Raw genomic sequence first — 18642 nt, 5'->3', positions numbered from 1 at the left:
TTGATATGTTTGTTGGATTTTAGGATTTGATAATTTTATGCTAGTATATATATGTACAACCCCATGAAACAAATGTTCAAACAACTATCACAGGACCCCACACGCAGCACAATATATAATAAACCCCCCATTTTTGCCAAACGACAGCCCCCAACTTACATTCTTTGCTAACATCCACCCGGATTAACCGCACCCCCACATCTCAAGGAAACAAAGCAAGAGGCCCAGATGTCTAATATGTCAACACCAACAGCACATTCACCCTTCCAGACACCAACATCCATCTCGAAATCTCCCGTCTAAACTGATAGCTCAAATGTAGTATATTTGTTATACTGCACCGAATGCACAAAATACAATTACGTGGGAGAAACAGGCCTGGAGTTCCGCCCATGCCTTAACAACCACAAATATACCATTAAAGACAAATCCATACAACATCCAGTAGATAGTCACTATAATTTACCAAACCAAACAATAGACAACATCAGATACATCCTCATAGCATCCAATTTTACTACACAACATCAGAGACGGAGATATGAAAAAAAACTAATTCTAAAACTCAACACGCACACTTCAGGCCTCAACAAAAACCTGGGACTACCCAATGACTACAATTTCTAACACAACAAATATTTACCTCAAGACTGAAATACATGGTGGGATGGGGTAAACCTTTTATTTTATTTTTCCTCTCTTACTAACTCTTTCCGAAACATCCACATTTTCTCTAAATTTTATCCTTCTTTATATTATCGTACATATTGGTCTATGAATGTGTGTGTGTGTGTGCGTATTATGTACGCATATATGTATATATTTATGTAAATGTATGCGTATATGTACACGAATGTGTATGTACACATCTGTGTATATATATATATATATATATATAGAGAGAGAGAGAGAGATAAATAGATAGATAGATAGATAGATAGATAGATATAGATATATGTATATGTGTGTGCATGTATATGTGTGTATGTTTTTTTTTTTTCAAAACACTTACATTTTCTTTAAGTGTTAATTTTCTTCATATTACCATGTATGTATATATATATGTATTTCCCGCAGACCTACATCTCTTTCCCTACATTCGCTTATGTAGGCTTCTGTATATATGTATAGCTGCCTCTACATGTAAGTATATGCGTGCGTAAACATTTATGTATGTGCATATGTGTATTTGTTAGTATATATATATATATATATATATATATATATATATATATATATATATATATATATATATAGAATAAATGACAAAAATTTATCATTTATTCTATATATTGCTCTGTAATCACATTGAGCTTCTTATATAAAGATTGATATATAATAAAATATATTTCTACAGAAATATATATATATATATATATATAAAATATATATATGTATATATTTGTACATATGAGCATTTGTTTGTATACGTATGTTTATGTCCATATTAATGTATAAAATAAATAAAAAGGAGAGTTTCGTTTCTATCTTAAAACAGTTGAATTTGGAAACGACGTTTTCGTTCTTTTTATCGAACAAAAAAATAGCCATTGATTTACAAATGAATTCACAGCGTCTCTCCTCATAACATCTTATATCTTTTGAATTCTTGTTCTATCTTGGAATAAATACTATCGTTGAAATTCAAAATATTGGACAGTTAAAGGTGCATTTCTTCATGTTTATTTACTGTTTAATTTTTCTTTTATATGTGTATATGTACTGTGTGCATGTGTGTATGTGCGTAAATTATGTATATGTATTTAAAACTGACGTGGTACCTTCTCATTGGCTATACCTCCTCCTCCTCCTCCTCCTCCTCCTCCTCCTTCCTCTTCCTTTCTTCTTTTCCCCGTGTATGCTCATAACGTTCACTACACTGATGAAGACCGAAGGATCGGTCAAAAATATGTACTTGTTAAAAATGTTTTTTAATTTTTTTCATAATAATATTTTGTATTCCTGCACGTCACCAATAGAAAACGAATAAAGTTATAAGCTTTTATATTTTTCGTATTCTTTTTTTATACATTTTATACATTTTCATATATATATATATATATACTAGCACACCGCCTGGTGTTGCCCATTCTTAGAATACGCTTAAATATGGTATTTTAATTTATGCAGATTTCGTATTTATCACTATAGAATCAATTCTCTATTGATTATATTGTATCCAATATATAGTAATGAATTCCAAATTTTTTTAAAATTATGACTTGGATGCAATCAGCTATAATCGAAACCCTATATAGCCCTTCAGCATTATTCGTTACCATATGAGCTATATCCATGGACGTATAAAAATTTGTATTTGTGCATGTATAGAAGTAACACATTTAGTCGACTTATGACTATTAAGTTCCAATTTTTGTTTGTTTTGGTCTTGATACTTGAAATCTGATTTATACAGGAGTCAGACCTGTGGAACAAATTTAATTTGGTTTTAGCGCTAAAAACAAATTAAATTTGTTCCACAACTCCGAATCCTATATATATATATATATATATATATATATATATATATATATATATATATATATATATATATATATATTTCAAGTACTAGTTAAAAATATAACAGAGTAGTGTGGTAAAGACTATTCTACAGACAGACAGACAGACAAGGTCATAAAATACACTTAAATATGATATTTCAATTAATGCAGATTTCGCATTGATCATTATAGAGCCAATTCTTTATTGATTATTATATTGTATTATAGTATTGTATTATAGTATTGTATTATAGTATTAGTGTTCAAAAGTTTTAAAAAAATATGACTTAGGTGCTATCAGCTAGAATCGAAGTCAAAACATATAACCCTCCAGCATTATTCATTACCATTTGAGCTAAGTCGAGACGCATATAAAAACTTACAAAATAACGTTGTTAAAGGTATAAACGTACATTTGCGCATGCATAGAAGTAACACGTTTCGTTTGCCAAATTCTAATTTTTTCAATTTTGACCTGTTAAAAAATAAATTAGTTCCACAGCTCCAAATTCCCTGTGTTATATATATCATTATTATTATCATTATTTTTTGTTGTTGTTATTGTTATTATTCGTTGTTAGGACTTATTAAGAGGTGAGTCTTAGAGTCTTAGAGAGTCTTATTAAAGTGCGATGTTGTTGCGTGAGAGATGTTGTTGAGAGACTTAGAGAGATGTTGCGTTCTGTGTTCGTGTTATAAAGAGATTCATATATATAAAATGTTCATACTTAGAAGTGTAGAAGCTCGTTGAGTGAGGAGATATTGTGTATGTAAAGACATTTTAAAACACATGATATACAAGACACATAATGACAATTTTCACTTTACCTTTTGGTAGAATTACAACACAAAGACGACGTTTATAAAAACACATGATGGGTTTATTTCCATGGACCGGCCGGTGGCTTTGCTTTCAGGAATTCAAAGTTTCACATTCTATGTTTCAAAGGTGACCGTCTCGCTTCTAGACGTTCGACTCCCAACTCCAGACTATCGTCTGTCGTCCTCAGACTCCCTCTGACTCTCTCTCAGACTCTCTTGCTTAACTCTAAAGTTTCTAACTATATCGAGAACTTCCCATTTTCCATGACGTCATACACATGTTAAAACATGTGTCTTCTTTCACGTGTTCTGGAAATGCGTGTTCAAAACTTTTTCCTTTGTTTACAAAAGGAATTTTAACCTATATTCCCAGTAACCTATATTTCCAATATGTTAAAAACATGTTTATTAAATTATCTTATAGTTGCATTCCTCAATTGTTTTTCATGAAAGAATTGACAATGCACATTCTTTTCTTAAAACTATTTTATCTCTAAGCTAAACAATGGTTTGTTTTTTACATTCCATTTGCTAATTCTCTCTCGTAATCTATTTCTAAACCTAAATTACGAGGTTCGAATTTCGTCTATTCTATTTCATTTTCATTTTAACTAAATCTCTCTATTTTTATACTTACATGAAAAGGGGACAGCCCTTATCATGTAACACCTGTACATCAAGTTTCAAGTCTGTAGACTAAAAATTCACAGAGTAGTTTAATCGGGACCATTCTGCACATTCTGCACACAGACAAACAAGTTCAGTATTATATATATATATATATATATATATATATATATATATATATATATATATATATATATATATATATTAGCCTCGGCAGTAGCGTTGTGAAAACCCTCCACTTATCCATTCTCCATACATTTTATTTTTATTTTTAGAATAAGATATTGAACTAACTTTTTTTCTTATACCCATTTGTGAATTACTTTATGGGATTTTTTTATTATTATTTTTTTTTTGGATGGCCTCAAAATATCTCCCAGTAACATGATACCTTTGGATTCGTTACATCTGAACATTCCAATTTTAAGAACACTTTTGGATTTTACCATCCTTGGATCTTCCACTCTTTAACCAAACATACATTCACGTGAAATCATTTTTCATTTTTTTTTCTTATTCTCTCTGTTTCACTGTTTTATATTTTTACTTTTATCAAGTATGCCCTATAGCTCACTTGCAGTTTCATTAAATACTTTATAAGCAAAATCTGATTCGGGATTTTGCTAATTCCTCCTCTCTGACGAGAAGAAAAGTATTTCTTTCGAAACTCTATTGATTACGGACAATCCATTTCTTTTGTTTCCTTTTTGGAAATTAAATTTTTTTAACATGTTTTATTAAATTTTTGCCTATCTCTCTCTCTCTTTCTCTTTCTCTCTCTCTCTTTCTCTTTCTCTCTCTCTGTTATATATATATATATATATATATATATATATATATATAAGGTAACTGGTTTCTTCCATGGACATACACCCAGAAAATCGTATTCGTAGATATCTCTATTTTAGAATGACTGTATGGCTAGGTTCAGTAGCAAATAGTTGATGAGTTGGCCATCTACAATTTTTTGGAAATATTTTTTCTCTTATTGATAAGGAAATGGGATACCTTCCATCTTAATTCGCTTAAAGCTGAAAGAAAAATGTCATACTCTTATTAAAGAATGAGAAAAGCTAATCTTTGTTGATGGTTTAATAACAGTAAATAAGAATAGAATAATTACAAAACTATGATAAAACTTAACATATCTTTGGTTGCGGTAGCAACTTTCATTAGAGAATCGAGCATATTTAATTTCAAACCCATGTCAGTGTTTCCTCATCTGTTCAGGATGTCTCTTCAGTAATATCGTTGCTGTATGAGATTTTCAACCCACTCTGTTTCTCACAATTACTTGATTGACAAAAGGGGTCAAAAGACGTATTTTCTTTTATTTTGAGATTAACAATATTCTACATATAAGAAATCTTTTAAGCCGATTATATTCCAAATAATATTAATATGCTAACATTTAGACCTTAAAAGAGATTAGGTGTTACTTTGGAAATCAACATTTTGTTGCCGGTCAGATATATATATATATATATATATATATATATATATATATATATATATATATATATATATATATATTATGTTTAAAATGTAATTATCCACTGACACGTGTTTCCTCGTCTACGACTCATCAGAGTGACTGAATATAGCGAGATTGGTTTCAAACAGATCTTGCTATGGACATTTAGGTAAAAATGCACTTTCGTAAATAATTGAATTCATTCAAAACATCGCTAAAACCAAAACAAACAACATATAAGTCAATCGCGATATATCCAGACAGTTGGCGAGATGGGTCAGAGTTAAGGGGTTTAGGCTCATTACCGTGGGGTCCGGATTTCGAATCTCGCTATATTCAGCCACTCTGATGAGTCGTAGACGACGAAACACGTGTCAGTGGATAATTACATTTTAAAAATAATATTTATACCGCTCTCCATGTTGGGGTACCAAATTGGTTAAAGGGAAAATTATTCCCAACTCGCATTTAGGTAAAAATGTACTTTCGTAAATAATTGAATTCATTCAAAACATATCGCTAAAACCAAAACGAACAATATCTCTCTCTCTCTCTCTCTATAAATATATATATATATATATATCTATATATATATATATATATATACACACACGTATTGATATTCATATTAAAAACCTTTTTTTTTAATTTATTTAAAAAGAAAACACAACTTGTTATATATGGGTTGTGGAATTGCATTCACTAGCAAAAGATCTAGCTAATTTGCATATCCTTTTAAACATTCATTTTAATTAATTCCCTATTAGTTTTTTCCAGTTTTCTTATGGATTGATATCCTTTAGTTAACTATTATGTGTAATTATATTCATGCAGATATTCTATATGATTTATACTTGCATAATATTTGCGTAAAAAGGTAATAGTAAACACAAACCTCTTTCTATAAACCCTGTATATGGCTTTCTTGCAGGCCAATATTTTTTAATTTTGAAATTGCTATAAAACGTAGAGAAGTAAAATTTGCTACACTGGAAGAGCATAACAAGATGCCTTATTTCCCTAATTTCTGTGGAATTTGAACAAATATTTTCAAAGTTATGCTAATTTTTCTATTTTCTGGTAAGTGTGTATCACTTTATTGCAGGTCTCCCAAAATGATTAAAAAGGGTCGATTGACAACTGGTGAAAAGAAACGTGTTGTTGCAGGCCTTGCAAAAGGTTAATCTCTCATAGATCTAGATAAGGAAATTGGAAGAGATCGAAGAACATTGTCTTCATTCGTTAAAAATCCAAACATAAAACCAAAGAAGGACAAAAACACAAGAAAGTCAGTTTCTGCTCGTGATGTTAAAAAAATTCGCTGTCAATTTATCAAGCAGCGGGTAGCAATAATAATGCTATATTTGACAAAGCTGAAATACCATTTTTTTGTCCAGAAAGACACGCTGCAATGTCTTAAAGGAAATTGCAAGAAGCATTAAGTCCATAGCAAGATCTGTTTGAAACCAAACTCATCAGGCAAAACGTTTAGCTTGGGCTCAGAAATACATGAAAACCATCTTTGAAAATGTTCTCTTCACCGATCAGGCCAGATCAACCCTTGATGAACGAGATGGGTGGGCCAAAGTTTGGAGTCCTCTTGGATCCGTACTCCTTATCGATTCCGTCGTCAACAGGGAGGTAGAAGTGTCATGTTCTGGGCTGGAATAATCTGCGATGAACTAATTTGACTATTTCGAGTGCCAGAAGCTGTCAAACTGACAAGCCAATTTTATATGTCTTTTTTAAATGAACATATATCAATATGGCGTGATTACCTTCCATTGGCATGTCACCGCAAATTGATTTTTATGCACGACAATGCGTGATTCCACTCAGACAAGGCTACAACATTCTACCGTAAGTCATCAGGTATTAATGGAGAAAATTTGATGACATTGCCACCTTGTTCTCCAGATATAACCCCAATTGAGCAGCTCTGGTCAATAATAAAGATGAAAGTTTATGAAGGAGGTGTTCAATTTTCGTCAAAGGATGAACTTTGGATGAAGATTTTGGAAGTTTCCTATAGCATCACATCATCTCAAATCCGCTGATTAAGATCATCAGTTGACAAGAGGCTATTCAAAGTGATCTTGAAGAATGGTAGTTATGTTGATAAATAAATATTTCCTTAAACAAAATAATATGTAATTCGTTCTTGTTTTTGGTTAATATTGTTACTGGATATGTTCTTCATTTCATATAAATAGAAATATGAAGTTAGAATATTGTTTTATTACCGAAAATATACATTTTTAGACACTTGCAATGAAGTGATACACACTTAAAATTACCAGAAAATAGAAAAATTAGCATAACTTTCAAAATATTTGTTTAAATTCCAGAAAAATCAGGGAAATAAGGCACGTTGTTATGCTCTTCCAGTGTACAAAATTTCTCTGCGTTTCATACCCATTTCAAAATTTAAAAAATATTTACCTGCAATAAAGCGGTACACAGGGTTAGTTTTTAAATTATTTTCTTTCTTTCGTCTTTTTCTTCTTCTTTCATAAAAGTGGGGGGTCCTAATCTAGATCGTTTTCAATATATGAATGAATGCAAAAAAATATGTTCCAATTTATTCTGATTATATTCATATCAAAACACCTTTCGCATATTTAATTCACTGGCACAACATATTTTCAAATAAGTTGTAAGACATGCTGCTTGGAAAACTTTCAAAACATAGCTCTTTTATATACTTATTTTATAAACAGATTTTAATAAATTAATTTTCTGTACAATGTTTTGTAATTTGATTCTCCCATTTATACATATTTCTTACACAAACAAATATGGAATGTATGTTAACAAGTGTACAGAGATATCTAAAAGGTGAGTATAATAATGTTGTTAGCTTTTTTGACATTATAAGTCTTGATATTTTTTCTTTCATTCAATAGGGAAAAGCGGTTTATGTTAATCCATTTGATAGATCCGTGTAAAATCCCAGCCGATAAGTTGTCATTTAATCTGTCAACGCATTCACTTCTGCAGAACAACCGTGATTCTGTGAGACTTTGACATGATAGAACAATTTCGAATGTTCTCAATGACAGATTTACAGGAATTGATTTCACACTTTCATCTCGTTGTGCAGACAGATAACGAAATGAATACCAATATTGGGAGCATATGGGAACATTTTCATGTCTTCCAGGAAATAACATGTGAGATAAAGGTAAATATCTATCATGTTTTCTTTCCCAACGACACATAATTTCACTAGCATTCAAAAAGGAAACTCATTAATTTGTGTGGCTTTTATTTCATCGCATTCATTGCATGCTTATTGAAGTCCATGAATATTTACTCAAATTTTTGCATATGCTTTTATAAATCTGACATAGAAAGTAGCTTTTAGGCAACGGTCCTCATTCTTGCCTAACGGTATTTGTGATAATGTTGTTGCTGATTATTGTACATTGATATTATGGTTTCTGAAATAACAAGAAAAGCTCTGTATATAATATACAACCCCATCATTTTCTTGGGTGGGGGGGATTGTTGTAAAATAAGCCCTATTTTTAAATATAAGGTTAGTGCAAAAATAATGTCGTTTTTTACGTTCAACTTAAAAAGATCATAACTCCTTTCATAATAAACTTTATTAATCGAAATAAGAATCATTAAGAGTCATGCTTTATCTAAAGTAAAAAAAATCCATAAACGCAAACACAAATTTCAGGAATGGGGTGGGGCGGGTCCTGGTAGTCAACTACTACATTACTAACAGAGATAACCATCGTTGGCCGAGTAGAAGTATAAATAAAATAAGGGTTTAAAAAAAGATTGTGTGAGAAATCTGATTGAAATGAAACATTAATTCAAGTGCCTAAGAAATCGATGTGTAACTTATTTATTATTAAACTCGTTATCCGTGCAGTAACACAAAACCTACTGAATAATGTGTCTTCTATCAAATGATTATTGAAGCAGATTGAACACAGGCTCTTTTTTCTCAACTAGAAACAACACAGTACTTATGGCACCAACAATTAGTACAAATAATAGCATTCACAGTGACAGGGACATAAGAGATTACTAACCAGTTGTCAAACATGTTGAATATACATTTCTGATATTTCAAATTTTTGTAAAATATCTCAAAGGCTTAAAATTGAGAATAAATTTCCAAAAAATAAAATTTATTTCATTTTTCCATGAATTATGCTTCAACATGTGTCATCAATAAAAATGTTCAAAAAATTCTTTGAAACGTTAAAGAAACCTAAAAAGGAGAGCAGCGTATGCACACAATCACAAAAATGTTAAAAGTAAAGAAAGAGTTTATTTTTTAAGCCAGGTTGATTCGTTTTTTTTAAATATCGAACAAATTCATGTCATTTGGGGGAAAAAACTAATATTTTTCATGAGGAATATTGTTTTGTAATATTTTCTTGAACTAAGACAAATTGTTTTCTGATCGAGAATGGCACTTTGTAAAATACTATAAATTTGGAAATTTTACATAATATTAATAATAATGTTATATGATTAGAATTAAAATAACAAATAAAAGTTATAAAATTCAATTCGTAAAATCATCTCATAAAAAATGAACTGAATTTTTTGCAGAGAAGCAAAAATAATAAATATTGAATTTTTACATAATTTTCTTTATTTTTTGGGTTCACAAGCAATAATAATATTAATAATAATATTAATATTAATATTAATAATAATATATTCCGCTCCTAATAGAATTAATCTGAATCTTTTTAAGGATACTTGGGCTATCATGGTTATCTGAATGAATTAAACTTTCCCAGTTGGTGTCACATTAACAGTAATTTTCTATGATCTTGACATATGTAGCTCAAACTGATGTTAGTTGAATTAAATTATACTACATAAAGAACTTTTTTCTTTTCTAAATGTTTTGTACTACCATTCTAATCACCTCCCCATCTTTACATACTCTTCCACACACTTCTCTGTTGTGCATCTAGTTCACCACTACTCTTGTCTTATATAGCCACCTTTACTTCCTTCAACTATGTACGATTTCTGCAGTTTCCTCTCACTCTCTTAAATTCCGTTCCCTTTTATAAAATAATTAAGCTTATGTTTATCAAATGAATGTGTTCAAAAGACTGAAATATATTGCTTCAACTTTAATGATGCGTTTGTGTTCTAATTTCTAATATTCTTTTTTCTTGATTATCCACTATTCCATAAATTAATTTTTACACACACACACACACACACACACACACACACACACACACACACACACACACTACCTGTTCCAAATATAAGCATTAGTTTAAAATGTTATTTTTTTCTTTGAGGGATATGGCAGTTTCGGTGGCCTCTCTCTAAAAGGGTAAAGTTTTAAAAAGAATAATGCGTCCATATTACTCGCCTCGTTGCCTAGAATACCTATTCTATAATTCTTAATGAGAAGTTCAATAGTTTTGGGTTTTACCAAACAAATACATATTAATTATGTACACATTGATCCTTTTATTAGAAACTTATTACTTAATATAACTTAGGGCAATTCTTTCCACTATTACATGGTAAATATTTTATATACCGTAGAACCCCGGGATACGGTGGCTCTAGTGTACGTTTTTTTCCGGTTAGAATGTGAAATACGGTGTTTTTCAGACCCCTGGTTACGGTATTTACCTCGCCTTACGGTGTTATTTATAATGTTATTTGATTATATACATGTGAATTTTATACTATACTGTATTTTGTTACTAATTTTTAATGCCGGGTTTTACTGTATAACTTATTTGAAGTTTTTTTTTATGCCGATCGGTGAGAGTTTGCACAGTCGCACCCCCTAACTGTTTACATAAAAGGTGATGTGCCCTTGATACTTACTATGTTGTCTAGAGTATATATAATGATGTGGTTATTAGTTTATGAGTTTATACATATTTCTATATATATATATATATATATATATATATATATATATATATATATATATATATATATATATATATATATATATATATATATATATGTATATGGATATTCTTAATTCTGTCATATAATGAATTCCTTTTGTACAACTGACTTATCCAAGAGTTTTTATTCTATTCCATTAAGACAAGATTTGAATTTCATGCATCAATAATATTTGGCAATGTTTTCCTGTCATTGGTCAGGTAAATAATTGCTACCTGAGAGGTAATCGTAGATCATTCAACTTCTTTCCCCCCGTTTGATCAATATGTCAAACTAAATCATATCATTTTGGTGAAATGCTTGTAAAGCTTGGGTAGGATTAGTTCGGCCATTGATAATGTTGTCTGCTCCAAAAGAAACCCAAAACATATAAATCAGAATGAACATTCTTTCTTATATTTATGTGGAAGAATCTCCAATTCTTAAGAATCTATTTTCGAAGAAATGGTCTTTGTCCAAAACATCTTAAAATGATAACCATTAAAAGCCCAAAGAAGATTTAGTTTTCGGTTGCTCACTTTGCATAATAGTAAAATAACCTCAGTTACAAAAGTGAAGTGATGGATGTTTATGCTAAGAATGAGAGTTCTGTCAGATACATAAAGGATTATGCTAGAAAAGATGTGATTTTATGAAACTAATAGAAAGAATAAAAGTCAAAGAATTCAAACAAATCATCTTAGAAGACCATATAAGAACAAGGAATAAAAACGTGACAAGGAATAAAACATACAAACATAAAAACATACAAGGAATAAAAACGTGACAAGGAATAAAACATACAAACATAAAAACATACAAGGAATAAAAACGTGACAGAATAAAAAGAAATTGTTAGAGTGAAAAGTGGAAAATTGGAATTATATTTATCAGTCACTAAAACATGAAATCTTTAAAGAAAGTAAAAAAAAGATAAACACAATTGATTCAAAAGCCTCTTAAAATTAGTGCCCACGATTTTAGTTATACACTTTAGAACTTTATGGATCGGAACATATATATTTGTTTATCTTGAATCTATTAAATATATATATAACAGCAAATAGTTAATAAAACATGTTAAAAACACTTTGAAAAAGAGTTAAAAACATTAAATTTGAGAAGGAAACACTAAATAAGTGGATAGTCCTCAATCCGCGGAGTTTTGAAGAAATACTTTCCTTCTCATCAGAGGGTAGGATTTAGCAAAATGCGGGATCGGATTTTGCTTGCAAAAGTATTTGACGAAATTACAAGTAAGTCAAAGATCTTACTTGATAACAAACAGTGAAACAGAGGGAATAGAGTGAAGAAAAAAGTGATTTCACCTGAATGGATAGTTTGGTGAAAGGTAAAGTATCCAATGACGGTAAAATCCAAAAATGCAAATCCAAGAAAGTTAATTAAGTTTCCATTCGCACAAGTAAAATCCAAGGGAATCACGTAATTGAAAGATGGTCCAAAATAATCCAAAAGGCTGAAATCCGTGGAATAATTCACAAATAGGTACAAGGAAAAGGGGAAATAATTCCAATCATATTATTAAAAGAAAAATAAGATATGCGTTAGACTCGGCTGCCGAGGCAAGGCGTAATTAAGAAAAATGAGTAAAAAAGAAGAGAGAAAAAAATGATTTTTATTTTATATATATATATATATATATATATATATATATATATATATATATATATATATATATATATATATATTAATTACGTTCAGATCTATTGATAACATGAACAGATATTTTTTCAATGTATATATAAATATGCATGTGTAAAATATAGTTTATCTCATATAAAGTCAGATTCTCTCCTATTTTAGTAATGAGAATAACTTTAATAATAAAAGGTAATGAAATTAATATTTATCAATGATTGGTCCGTGTTTAAAAACACAATCATTTCATCTTCAATCAATTTAATAAATTTTAATAATTAGTCTACATAGTTGTCATAAGTGAAGAAGGTCGGAAACGTTTTCACTCACTAATTCAAATATACTCTGGCTTTTTTCATGAACACCGGCACACAAATTAAAACGATACACTTCTTTAATTAATTTCCGTAATTGTATTTAGCCAAATAGTTCCGTCTGAGTAATGCGATCGTGATGAAACTGATTTACTATACAAACTCTAATGTTTACTTTTATAAACTTATTTAACTTGTTTTTACACGTTTTCTGGACTAGTTATCCTTACCTCACATATCGCAGAAATCCCTTAAGTTTTATGTTTGTTTTTCTCATCAATAGAAACCAACATTTTTAAAATCCAATAAGGTAAATAAATATGAACAAAACACAGCAACTTTTTTGTGTAAACTGGAATTGCCCGGAATTTTTTTTATTACTTGTATTTATAATTTATGTTATAGAAATAGCATTTATCTGTTTGCAAGAAAATGTTATTTTTATTATGAACTAGCAGGGCTACCCGGCATTGCTCGGGACCGTATAAACTATGAGAAAATTTAAGTTGATTTTGAATATAATTGTTATTGTTATTCTTTGGAGAGAGGAATTTTTAATGTCTATGTATTATTTGCTATTTCGAGCAAAATAATATTTTACCTACCCTAGGATGGCTATTACACATCTATGAAATAATAGTACCTTTTTTAGGACAGGTGATTTACAGAATGTACATGAAATAATTTTACCTTTTAGAGACGGGTAATTTACAACACATATTTAAAATATGTTTTCCTACCTTCGGACGGGTAATTTATATACATATATGAAACAATTTAACATACTCTCGGCATGTATTATACAACATATATGAAATAATTTATCTTCCCACCAAGGCTACCATAATTTTAAGAAAATTGAAATAATTTTTAGAAGATGAATCATTAGGATTTCCAAATTAATACATAAGTACATTGTGTTGGTGAATGTGTTCGCAACCTTTGTTTCATCATAAATTTCAACATTACTGCGTTTCTTTCGTTCCTCGCTATCGGCAGTATTAGTATAAGAAAAAGTATGTCATTTTTGGAACATGTTTCAGCAGGATTTTCAAAATAATGCATAAATACATTGACACAGTTAAGTGATTAGACAACCCTTGCTTCATTATCAAATTCCACGCTACTCTGTTTCATTTTTTCACCACTATCGACAACAAATTATTTTTGGAAAAAAGATGTCATTTTCGAAAAATTACTCAGCAAGCTTTACAAACAAATATGTTGAAAAGCTTTGTGATTAGGCAACCCTTGCTTCACTACAAAATTCCACATTACTGTGTTCTTTTCCTCCCTACTACTAATACCATCATTTTAAGTGAAATGATATAATTTCTTGACGATAACTCAGCAGGTTTTCCAAATAATTACATAAATGCATTTATGCGAATGATGATTAGGCAACTACCACAACCACCAAGAACACATTAGTAAGAGAAACGATGTCATTTCCGGAATATGATTCCATAGTTATTCTATATTTTTGGAATATGACATTGTGGGAGATTGCATAGTGATCCCAAAATGGACATTACAGAGCACGTTAAAAAGCAACATAATCAGGTGTCTTTTTACTCACCACTATAACTGTGACGTCATTCCCCGAAGTTAACATTGAAAATTCAGAAAAATATTGTTCCTATTTACAATGCCTCCCCACGGGACAGAGTTAGACACCAGGGTCGTTTTTTAATGTGGAGAAAAGGAACAAGAATAAAAATTGTCTCAGTAGAGAAGGATTTCTCTTCCAGTGACAGAGAACAAGAAATTGAAGTGTAGATCTGAAGAACAGATACTACACTTTGATCTTGACCCTAAGGTCAGAAAAATATTGTTAACCACCTACAGAAACTGATAAATTGTCTGGGCCAATTATTTCATTACAAACACACCAATCAATTAACTCACATTTCCTCATTTTTCATAATTCTTGGATATGTTACTAATTTAGATTATCATTTTTTATAATTTTAACTCACATTATCGCCTCCTCCATACGAAAAGAATAATTTTGATACATTGTCTGGTTTGATTATTTCATTACAAACACACCAATCAATTACCTCACATTTCATCACTTTTCATAATTCTTGGATATGTTACTAATTTCGACAATTATTTTTCATAATTTTAACCCACATCATCGCCATACTAATATGGTTTTCTAAATAATAACTTTATTATTTCAGCACAGCCCGTATTCTGTATGTCAGTTTCTTATTTAATAAATTGTTAGGTGAAAGTACAAAATAGTTTTAAAAACCTCCCCTCCCCATATTAAGATTGGCTTTCGAAATAACGCTAATATTTCAGCACAGTCTTTATTCTGTTTGTTTGTTTTTTCTCCATATTAAGAATGGCTTTCTAAAAATAACAGCACGGCCCGTACCCTGTGTGCCATTGTTCAATTTTTAAATTGTTAGATGAAAGTAGAGAATAGTTAAAAATATACGCTACCCATATTAAGAATAGCTTTCTGAATAATAATGCTATTATTTCAGCATGGTTTGTATTCCGAATGTCAGGTTCCCTCCCCCATCTTTTAAAAATATATATGCAATGAAGTAAGTGTGAAATCGTAAATTGCTTCAACCATTTCCATTTCCAACTGATTCCATATTACCCAATCATTTAAAAATAGATATGAAATAAAGAAAACTTGAGATCCTAAACTGCTTCAGCCATTTCCGGGACTGACTCTATATCACCCCCCCCTCTCTGAAAAATAAATATGGAATAAAGGAAATATTGAGATCCAAAACAGCCTCTGCCATTTATGGGGCTGACTTCATATCATCCCTGTCTCTTATAAATATATGTAAAATAAAGTAATTTTGAGATCATAAACTGCTTCACCCGTTTCCGGGCCTGACTCCGTATCCCCACCCACTTCCTTAAAATATATATAAAATAAAGTATTTTTGAGATCGTAAACAGCTTCAGCCATTTCCGGGATTAACTCCATACCCCCCCCCCCCTCCATTCTTAAAATATATTCTGTGTCGATTATTTTGTATCTTTGCTTTGTTTTGTTTTTTTAAGGAGAAGTTAATGCCTGGTAGGAAACTATATAACGCTTACTTGGCCTTTTTGCTAAGATCAAAGTGTAGTATCTGTTCTGGTGCAGCATTTCAGCGACCTCATCTCTCCCCCCCCCCTATTTGTTTCTAAGGAGGAGGTAATGCCTGGTGAAAACAACTTGGTTGCTTGGTCTTTATGACTAAAAAAATTATTTTAAATTCTTTGGAGAAAGTAAAGAATAGTAAAAAACATTCCCTACCCTACCCATATTAAGAATGGCTTTCTAAATAATAACGCTAAAATTTCAGTACGTCCGTATTTCAGTTTCTTATTTGATAAATTGTTAGGTGAAAGTACAGAATAGTTTTAAAAATACCTTTCCCTCTCCATATTAAGAATGGCTTTCTAAATGTTATTATTTCAGCACGGTTCGTATTCCGTATATTATTCCCCCCCCCCATCTTAAAAATATATATGAAATAAATATGAGATCGTAAAATAAAAGATATATAGGCTTACAAATTCAAAACCGCGAGTAAAATTTACATATTATTTCATTCTTTTTTATTAATACAAAAAAAAAAAGAGTTGGTGTTATCAGCTAGAATTTAAATCAAAACATCTAGGGTTCCAGCCTAATATTGTGGTCTCTATTAAGTGTGCACATGCGTATGACCGCAAAAAATGTCTGCTCGGTGTTAAGGTACATATTACATGTAAATTTGCTAATGTTTGTACGCGTTATTCATGCATATAAACAAAAACATTATTCGCTATAAACCATCCTTGGTTAATGAATATTATTTCCTGAAAATTTCAGTGTTATGTGACCAGTTCCAGCTGACTACAATATGGTTGTCTTTAAGTCTAACATAAACAAGTTTTTGATGAGCCGTTCCATATAAGTTAACAAATTTACTGAATTTCCATTACTAACGATTACTATATTGTCCATTTTCTACTGTACACTCTTTAACCCTTATCCTCGAGTGGCTTATGGGCCTTGATAAGTGGTGATGCCTATGTAAAAAAAAAATATGCCATGACTTTCTCTCTTAGTGTTCGTTAGGAGCTCATTAATCTCCACCTTTCTGTTTTATCCAATTGAGAAATTGGCCGCAGATTGAAATATGATGAGAAAACGGTACGAAAAACTGTGCAAAAACACCAAAACACTGGTAGTGTTCGTGATGCCCCTAAATCTGGTCGTACTAGAGTTACTTCTAACAGGGAAGACAATGCTATCAAGATCCACAGCCTAAGAAATAGATTTTAAACGGCTCCCCAAATCTAACAACAGTGCAATCTTGTTAAAAAGTGCTATCTTTCTACTGTCAAGAAAAGATTAAATGAATTTAATTTGCGAGAATCTGTTGCAAGACGCAAGCCAATGATTTCTATAAAGAACAGAAAGCGCCGTCTGGACTTCGTCAGATGCAATGAAGATCATGACTCTTCATATTGATCAAAAGTGCTTTTTAGCGACGAAAGCAATAAGCTAGGCAGTGATGGTAGGCAATACGTCCGTCAGAGGAAAGGTGAAGAATTTAATCCTAAGTGCTCAGTTTCAACGCGGCAAGGTAGTGGAGGTTCAGTTTTGGTGTGAGGCATTATTAGTACCAATAATCCAGGGCTTATAGTTATCTTGTAAGGTCGCATTAATTCGACTAAGTACATTAATACATTGACTGAGCATTTTCTACCCTACTTTGGTCAGAATTTGGATGATAATCCCATCTTCATGCAGGATAATGCTCCCATTCACACAGCTGGCAATGTCAAGAGGTTCCTGAAAGAGCATGATATTTCGTGTTTGGATTGGCCTACACAATCTCAATCCTATAAAAAACGTATGGCATTACATCAAGCAACAGCTACGCAATGATAAAATTTCAAATTTGGAAGAACTTTTGACATAAATTAAAGAAAAGTGGGATGCCCTTTCCTCGGAGTATTGCTACAGTCTAATTCAAGGAATTCCCAAAAGATTGCAGGCTGTTAAATTGCAGAAGGGATATGCTATTAAATATTAACTAGTTCATTGTGTTGCATGTCTTAAAGTTTCATTTAAATAACAATTTTCCATTGTACGGACTTTCTTTTTGCCTCCTCAATTTGAAATCAATTTTTTTAAATTGACGTGAACATTAGAATATTTCAATTAAAAGTCAAATATGAACAGATAAAATTATAGAAGAATAAAAGGCCAATCAAATGAGGTGTAGGTTATTTAAAAAGTTACATTAAATTTAGCTTAAATTGGCAGTTTTTGAAAAAATTACAAGTGTGGATTTCTTTTTCTCGCCTGTGTATA

Source organism: Euprymna scolopes, chromosome 18 (assembly GCF_053919585.1).
Source record: "Euprymna scolopes isolate OS-2025 chromosome 18, ASM5391958v1, whole genome shotgun sequence".
NCBI classification, from domain to species: domain Eukaryota; kingdom Metazoa; phylum Mollusca; class Cephalopoda; order Sepiida; family Sepiolidae; genus Euprymna; species Euprymna scolopes.
Note: the sequence above shows the minus strand (reverse complement) of the source record.